Below are 9738 nucleotides of genomic sequence, written 5' to 3' on the forward strand. Positions count from 1 at the left end.
GCCCTAGGTTACCCGGTCTATAATACAAGAGCGTGTCTAGTGTGGATCGGTACGATGAGCTCCGTACTTATCTGCGAGAGGCTATAGGACATTTAGAAAATCTCACCTTCTTTCATTCTTTCGCGCTACTTTATATTCTAATTGGTATCTGGAAAGATCAAATTGGTATTTGACTCTTATCTCTTCTCTCACAGATGGTCAGGACTTGAGCTACTACGACCTCTAAGGTTAGATACCAGAGCCCGCAGCTATGGCTAGCACCCGAGGGCGAGCGACAACTAGAGCGCGCGGCAGAACGAGAGGTCGCCCCGCCCGGGGAGGGCTCTGGCAGTGGGGCAGCGGCGGGAGAGGTCTCTGTCTCCCGAGCTTGAGTATCAGCCGGATCGAGGCCAGGCCACAGACGATGGAGTGGCCCCAGCATAGACATAGCCTGAGGTTACTTCGGATCAGGCCATGCATGATACTATGGCCAGAGTATTACTTCATCTTGATGTCCGGGCGGGCGGCCGGGTGTTACTACTCCCGGTGGGGGTTCGCGGAGACTAGAGTCGGGCGCGGACCCCCGAGCGAGGACCTGCGGGTAGCACGTCCGGTTGCGGCTATGGCTCCTTGCATTGACGCGATACCCGCTCCCGGAGATGATATTAGGGCCCGTGGAGGGTCTTTGTAAACGCGCTAGATCGGGACCTTGTTGGGGAGATTCGGGGTTAGAGCCGCCAAGTTTTAAGTTTCCGGGTACTTCTTCGCAGGGATGCTTATGAGCTTATTCGGATATGTGCGTGAGTTCTTTTACGGCCGCACGGATAGGGATCGTGGAGACCCGCGGGGTTGATTATATGTCCTACCGGTTTCGCGACAACGCGAAGACGTAGTGGAGGAGGTATTTCGTGGCTCGCGCACCGAGGTTTCCCCTCCCTTGACTTGGACTCGGTTTGCGGGCCTCTCGAGAAGTATGTGCCCCGATCCTTGCGAGCGCGTAGGGAGGAGTTTTTACATCTTGAGTGAGGGGCATGTCTTTGGAGTCTATGTGACCCATTTCTATATACGGCCCACTATTCTACTCCTTTCGATCCCTACCGAGGCCGATAGGATCAGGCATTTTGTTGGGGTACTAGTGGGCTCTCTACATATTTCTTGTCTTCAGATGGAGTCTATGGGGGCTTACTTCCAATCTATTATCGAGCATGCTTCCATGGTTGAGGGCGCTAAGGCCCGTGCTTTTGGTGGCGGTAAAAGAGGCCATGTCAGACTGGAGTTATGGTGGTTCTAGTTCGAGGGGCGCCGGTCAGTTTTTGAGGCTGTATCAGCCATATTCTGGTTGTCCTGTGCATTCAGTGTTACAAGCTTCCCCAGCCACCGGGCAGAGCTCCCGAGAGTTCGTTCTCGGGACCGGGGGACGTGGTTGCTTCCATCCGGCTTAGCTTCTGTGTATTAATATTCGCCTCCTATTACCTGTTTTTCTTGTGGAGAGATCGGGCATGTTGCTAGGAGATGTCCCCAATCCAGGTGGGATTATCAGCCGCCAAGGACCCAGACATCATCTGGTGATCGAAGTAGGAGCTTCTCGGAGCGCCGCTCGGTCGGTCGCGATGTTTCTCATGGTTCTAGAGGTGGTTCCCAGCCAGTTAGAGGTGGTTCTCAGAGCACGAGAGGGGAATCTCAGGGCGGGCATGGTGGAGCCCATTGTTATTTATTTCCTGGTAGGCCGGCGCAGAGGCTTCCGTCATGTGATTTCAGGTACCATTTTTGTCCGTCATAGAGCAGCATCTGTGTTATTTGATCCTGGATCCACCTATTTGTATGTATCTGCATTTCATGCCGTTGGTTGGGATTTGCCTTGTGATAGCATAGATATACCTGTTCATGTGTCTACTCCGGTCAGAGATTCTGTGATTGTTGATCGAGTCTACCAGTCTTGTTTGGTTACTTTTATGAGGTATAACACTTGGGTAGATTTGATGATTCTCGATATAGTGGACTTTGATATTATATTGGGAATGTCCTGGCTTTCTTCTTATCGCGCGATCTTGGACTGTCACGCCAAGATAGTCACCTTAGCCATGCCGGGCATTCCTAGGCTTGAGTGGAGGGGTACTCCTAGTCCCACTCCGAAGAAGATCATTTCCTTCCTTCGAGCGAAGAAGTTAGTAAGTAAGGGGTGTTTAGCCTATTTAGCTCATGTTCGTGATACGACTGTTGCATCTCCACCCCTTGAGTCTATTCCTATTGTGAACGAGTTCGCAGAGGTATTCCCGTCAGATATGTCGGGTATGCCATCCGATCGCGACATTGATTTCTATATTGACTTGGATCCGGGAACTCGTCCTATTTCTATTTCGCCATATCGGATGGCACCTACTGACTTAAGAGAGCTTAAGGAGCAGTTACAAAATTTGTTGAGCAAGGGGTTCATTAGACAGAGTGTCTCCCCTTGGGGTGTTCCTATGTTATTTGTGAAGAAGAAAGATGAGACAATGAGGATGTGCATTGATTATTGCCAGCTGAACAAGGTTACTATTCAGAACAAGTGCCCTATGCCTCGTATTGATGATCTGTTTGACCAGCTTCAGGGTGCTTCGGTGTTTTTGAAGATTGATTTGCGTTCCGGCTATCACCAGTTGAAGATCAGGGCGGAGGATATTTCGAAGACAGCATTTCGGACGAGATATGGCCACTATGAGTTTCTAGTGATGTCTTTTGGGCTTACCAATGCCCCGGCTGAGTTTATGACTTTAATGAATGACATCTTTAGGCCATTCCTTGATTCCTTCATGGTTGTGTTTATTGATAATATCTTGGTGTATTCCAAGAGTAGAGAGGAGCATGTGAGCCATCTTCATTCTGTTCTTCGGTTGTTGAAGAAGCATATCATGTTTGCTAAGTTTTGTAAGTGTAAGTTCTGGTAAGAGTCTGTAGCATTCTTGGGCCATCCGTGTCTAAGGATGGGATTATGGTTGATCCGTCAAGATTGAGGCTGTGAGGGGTTGGGCGAGGCCCAGCTCACATTCGAGATTCGTAGTTTTGTGGGTTTGGCACTTATTACCGTCACTTTGTGAAGAGTTTTGCTGCTATTGCTTTATCTTTGACCAAATTGACTCAGAAGGATGTTTCCTTCCAGTGGACAGATGATTGTGAGGAGAACTTTCAAAAACTCAAGCTTTTTTTGACTACAGCCCCGATCTTAGCATTACCCGTGGAGGGTAAGGATTTCACTGTCTATTGTGATGCCTCCCTTATAGGCTTGGGTGCTATGTTAATGCAGGAAGGTAAAGTGATAGCTTATTATTCTCGTCAGTTGAAGATTCATGAGAAGAATTACCCTACCCATGATTTGGAGTTTTTGGTCGTGGTCTTCGCTTTGAAGATTTGGAGGCACTATTTGTACGGTGTTCATTGTGAGGTTTTTACCAATCACTGTAGTCTAAAAGCATGTGTTTACCCAGAGAGATCTTAATTTCAGGCAGCGCCGATGGATGGAGCTCGTGAAGGACTATGACATCTCTATTCTTTATCATCCCGGGAAAGCCAATGTGGTGGCTGATGCCTTGAGTCGCAAGGAAGTGATTATGGGGAGTTTAGCTTGATTGATTATTTTCGAGCGTCCGTTTGCCATGGAGGTTTAGACTGCGGACAGCTTTTGTTCGCCTTGATATTTTCGGCTCCAGGTAGGATTTTAGCTTGTGTAGAGGGGGGTCATCCTTATTGGACCGGATCGACTCATCAATTTGAGGATACTCGCCGAACAAGATTCGAGATAGAGTTTTGAGGGGTGAGGCAAAGGAGGCCGTGATTGATTCGAGGCATTTTTGAGGATTATAGACACGCGTACGTTCCTCGTGTTGGTGATTTAATTCAGTTGATCTTGTCTGAGGCTCATAGCTCTCGCTATTCTATTCATCCGGGGGCGACTTAGATGTAAAGTGATTTGGGACAGCACTGTTGGTGGTGTCAGATGAAGAGAGATATAGTTGATTTTGTGTCTAATTGTGAGAATTGTTAACAGGTAAAGTATGAGCACCAGCGATCCGGTGGGGTGCTTCAGAGAATGCCCATTCCCGAGTGGAAGTGGGAGAGGATTACCATAGATTTTGTTACCGATCTTCCGAACAACCTGTGCAAGTTTGACTCCATTTGGGTGATAGCTGATCGGTTGACTAAGTCCGCTCACTTTGTTCCAGTTCAGGTTTCCAATACCGTGAAGAAGTTAGCCAAGTTGTACTTTCGGGATATTATGAGATTGCATGGGGTTCCTATTTCTGTTGTATCTGATCGGGTACTATTTTCACTTTCCGTTTTTGGAGGGAGTTTCATGAGGAGTTGGGTACCCGATTGGATCTTAGTATAACTTTTCATCCCCAGACCGATGGTCAGTTCGAGGGACCATTCAGGTGCTCGAGGACATGTTGAGAGCGTGTGTTATTGATTTTGGTGGTCATTGGGATCAGCACTTACCATTGGTAGAGTTTGCGTACAACAACAGTTATCATTCGAGTATTGGTATGGAGCCTTTTGAGGCTTTATATGGTAGGAGATGTAGATCTTCGGTAGGTTGGTTTGATGGATTCAAGGCTCGACCTTGGAGCACGGAACTGTTGAGAGAGTCCTTTGATAAAGTGAGAGTTATTCAGGCTAAGCTTTTGGCAGCTCAGAGTCTACAAAAGATGTATGCGGACAAGAAGGGTCCGGGATTTGGAGTTTGATATTGGTGATCGAATTCTATTGATGGTTTCACCCATGAAGAGTGTTATGAGGTTCGGTAAGAGGGGCAAGTTGAGCCCCAGGTATATTAGCCCATTTGAGATTGTTGACCGTATAGGTGATGTAGCTTATGAGTTGGCATTGCCGCTAGGCTTGGCGGGAGTTCATCTGATTTTTCATGTTTCGATGCTGAAGAAGTACCATGCCGACGGTACCTACATTGTTCGTTGGGATTCTATATTGCTTGATGAGAATTTAACTTATGAGAGGGAGCCTATTGCGATCTAGTATAGGGAAGTTCGAAAGTTGAGGTCGAAAGATAGCTTCGACGGGGGTGCAATGGAAGCACCGCTTCGTTGAGGAGGCTACTGAGAGGTCGAGTCCGACACATGTACGTACCCGATATCCCCGCCATCGATTCGAGTATTTTTTTGTTTCTATTCTTTTGTTCGCTCGAGGACGAGCGACAGTTCAATTGGTATCTGATGTATCGACCCGTTTAGTCGTTATAGTCTTTCCGGCACTTTTGCCCTTTCCCGAGCATTGATTATCTCACTTTTGACCTGAGGGGACCGTTGACACGCTTCTCGAGGCATCTAGATCGGATTCGGGAAACTTTTTGGTGAAATTGGGCTTAAAATGAAAAATAGTTAACCCAAAGTTGACTTTGGGGTAAACGGACCTTTTTCAGAAATCCGTTGATTCCGAGAGGTCTGGAGGGTCGTTTAGAACTGGTGTGTATATCTGGTTCGATTCTTAATGCACTCGGATGCATTTTTGGACTTGGGTTGGAAACTTGAAATTAAGGTATCGGGGGTTGACTCAGTCAACGAGACCTCTGTTGGTAATTCTGAGGCCACGAGCACGTTCGTAGCGTATTTTTATGTGTGTCTATGTGTATGGTATGTTAGCAGATGGCATCGGGAATTAGTCAAAAAATCTGATTAAATTTTGAAACTTGGGTGAATTTTACGGTGTCTCGGTGCCCACTTTGGCGGCACCACCACCGCGGCGGCAGTATGCCTTCATGCCACCCTACCGCCGGAGACCGCCGGAGCGGCTGCGTTGGGGCGGTCCCAACGTCGCCAAAGCGAGTTACGGGCAGTGGGTATACTTAATAATGAAGTGTTAAAAGCCTTTAGTCCCTCATTCTATACCATTACGAAAATAGACTCTTGGGATCTGTTCTTGGAGACTTTTAGTGGAGATTCTTAGTGGTAAGTTCCCCTAATCCTTTTACTATTCCATTAATCCTAATCATCATAAATTCCCCCTTCTCTTAATAATCCCTTAGTAATGGAAGATGAAAGTGGGTTTTGATGAACATTTGATCTAGGCTTATTAATGATGAAATCAATGGGGTTTATGCTAGATTTTGATGAATCTAAGGTTAAATCATTTATTTTTCCATTATTAGTATTGAATTCTTAAATCAAAGAGTTAGAGTTTATACCGAAATTTGGGGGTTTTGCTTCAATTTCAAAATTAGGGGATTTCATGAGTTGAATCAGCAATTATGGTTGGGTTATGATCATCTAGTGCTTAATTTGATATTTTGCTTCTGAATTTTTCGTTTTGCCCTTGTGGGCCCCGTTTCCCTAATTCTAGGTTTGGATTTGACCTAAATTGAATGGTAGCAATATTAGTATCATTCTTCATGATTTCTAATCTAGATTTTGATTATGCTTGGACTACTTTGGTTCTGAAGCTCAGCGAAAAGGCAAGGCAAAAGAGTGAGTTACTGGTGGTTGCGGTTCGGCCATCCAGGTAGGTTATGACTTACCCTTGGTGAGATTTCGTGTAGCGAAATATATATTTAGACGATATTATCGGAGACAGCATGTGAACCTTTGGGTATGAAGTTGGATTGGATATTGCCTTAGGTTGGGCCTTATTGTGTGTTTGGGGCTAGCCACCTGTGTGTTGTGATTTGATTGTTCTATTGTGTTGGCTTGATGCCACGTGTTGTTAGTAGATATTGGAATCTATTGTTCCATCTTGATTATGATATTGTTGGCGTACCCACTGTTGGTACTTGTGACTCTGATATATTGTTGGCGTACCCACTGTCGGTACTTGTGATTCAAATTATTGTTGACGTACCCGTTGTTGGTACTTGTGATATTAAGCATGATTATTGATGATGATACATGCATTGTACTCACTCTCATTCTTCATGATATCCGTTGAGATATCGATGATACTTGATGAAACACTGTGATTAGCTGGGCTCGATTTTTACTTGAGTGACGTGAGAATTCAATATTCGATGTTCGTTGAGTGCATGGACTCCGTGAGTCCCCCCAGGGTGGTGCCAATGAGAACACCCCGTGGGCAAAGATCCGGGGTCTCGTCTGTCTGTTGGCCAAAGATCCGGGATGGTTGGCACTTAGACTTCGCGAGTCACCTTGGATTGTGCTACCGAGATGTCGATATTTCCGTCCGGGGTACATGTGTACAGCATTTGCATGGCATTCATACATTATTGCATTGCATTGCATCACGGCTTGATTGGAGATGATTTGATGTTGTACTTGTGATGTTGGATTCAGACTCGATATATTGAGACTTTGCGCACTTGGGATTAGATGCTCCACTTAGGTGCTGACGCATATTTGGCTTCTATTATGTTTGACTCGTATTTGTTGGTTTATCTGCTTTTCTTGCTTTATTATATGATGTTACACCTCGAAAATTTTCGCGTCGTTTGTGTCGTTTGCGTCGTGAGTAAACTAACGTAAGCTCGGAGAGGTCATGAAACCCTTATAACGTTAAGGAATATTCTTAACAAGTGTTAAGCAAGTGTCTAAAGGTTAAGGGATCAAGCAAATCAAAAAAAATAAGTTTGTCAAAAATTTGAAAAAATTTGGCGAATTTTGGACAGAAATTTTGGGTCAAATTTAGAGAGTATGTCTTTTAGTATATGAAGATTTTTGAAGTAAAGTAACAACCTAAAATGAAGTTCATGAAGTCTAGTTTCCAACGGAACAAACCGCTCATCAATATGACATCGGAGTAGAGAGTTATGGACGTTACAAGTTAGGCCGGCGGAGCAGAGACGTGCAGCTACAGTGCGCGAATGAGCCAGCTACAATGCGCGATGCGTTAGCTACAAAGGCGCGAAATTTTTACACCGACCTTGGCAAGTATAAAAGGACCCCTTTTGGTCATTTTTGGGTCATTTCCCAACTCTAGACCCTTCCACAACATGCACATATATTCCTACAAGTCTAGAAACCTCTCCAAACATATTCCAACATATTTCCAAGCCTAAACCAAGGATCAAAGTGAAGGTTAAAGTGGTTAAGAGTTCCAAGTGAGGTCTACACTTGTCTCCTCTTCTTGAAGATGTTTGGGTGAGTATTTTTAAGGTGGAGTAACCATGGAATTGAAGTGTTCTTGAATTTTGAGGTAAGATGTCATCTTAGTTTCATGTTTATGAGTTTGTCTTGTAATTATGTTAAGATTTGAGGAGAAGAAATTGGCGGAAAAGTTCAAATATGCATTTGATGATATTTTGAGTTGTGAATTAACTTGTGTTATAATTATTAGCATGTTTTGAGCATAATCTTGTTATGAGGGATAATATTGATGTTAAGGAATTGTCGTATACAAGTGTATAAGGAGTTGTTGTTATGGATTGATTATGAAAAGAAGTTTTGGGATTGAATTGAGTATAGTTTGAATGCAATCTTTTGATTATGGAATTGTTGATGTTTTATTGTGTTTTGGGAGTTGTTTTTAAGATTGGAAGAGGTAGAAGATACAAGGGAAATGTTCTCCGATTTTCTTTAGCTTACCAATTAATCTAATTTGACCTTATAAGCGTTTCAATGACTTACCCTTAGTGCGAATCATCTTAACTTTAGATTTACAAGCTCGGAAGGATAAGCATTGAGTAGTTAAGGAGACCCAAAAGGTATGTTAAGGTCGTTCCTTCTTTTCTTGGCATGATTCCATATATGGTAGGAGCGTAAAGAACCTTATGACTAGGGATTTGTCAAAGTAGAGCTTGTCATATTATGGCATAGTTTTCGAGTGTTATGTTATTCCTTCCAAGGGGCCATATCTCCTCCCTATGTCCTTGAGTTTATAGAGAGACAGAAAAGACATGTTACAGAATAAATATTTTTCAAAGATATGCATGATATACATATATATTTTTTTTTAGCCTGGCCACTTGGTCAGTGAGACAGATTGCCTAGCCTATGGGTCGGTGAGACGGATTGCACGGCCGACGGTCGGAGATTTTTCGGTTGCTGCTCCGGCCACTTGGTCGCCGAGATATATAATAGCATTATATTGCATTTCATATGAGACAGTCGTGTGAGACATTCGGGGCATTCTTTGGCCTCCCGCATTGTATTGTTTTCGCCCGGTTTCGGTTATTACATACTCGCACATTGTTTTGTACCGACGTCCCTTTTCGGGGGGGCGCCGTTCTTCACGCCCGCGAGTTCGGGTAGCCGGACAGTGCGATCCGGCTCGCAAGTCTTCCACTCGGCTACGGACGCGCGCTCCACTTGGCTCGGAGTTACAGTCCTTTTTGGTAAGCTATTTTGACATGTATATATGGGTATGACGGGACCTTGTCCTGTCCTTTCTACAGCTCATACTCCATGGAGGTCTGTAGATAGTTGTATGTAGCTGGGATGTTATGTAGCCTTGTCGGCTCTTATTTTTATTGTACAGCATATGTAGCGGCCTAGTCGGCTTGCACTGTTATTCTCACCACGTATGTGTGTGTGTATATATATATACATATACATATATATATATATATATATATATATGTTGGTTGTGAGTTCTTGATGCATACAGGAGTTAGTATAGCTCAGTTATAAACTATATATCGGCCACCCGGTTGCTCAGTGAGATCCAGATACGAGGTTAAGGGTGCTTGGTCAGTAGAGGTCGGGCACTCGTCACGACTCATTGGCTTGGGTCGTGACATCTGAATTATGTTAGCTATGCTTAGTCGGCCGATGATGCCTACCAGTACCATTGTTTTGTACTAACCTACACCCTGTCGCATTCCTT

The sequence above is a fragment of the Lycium ferocissimum genome, chromosome 7 (assembly GCF_029784015.1).
Source record: "Lycium ferocissimum isolate CSIRO_LF1 chromosome 7, AGI_CSIRO_Lferr_CH_V1, whole genome shotgun sequence".
Lineage (NCBI taxonomy): Eukaryota > Viridiplantae > Streptophyta > Magnoliopsida > Solanales > Solanaceae > Lycium > Lycium ferocissimum.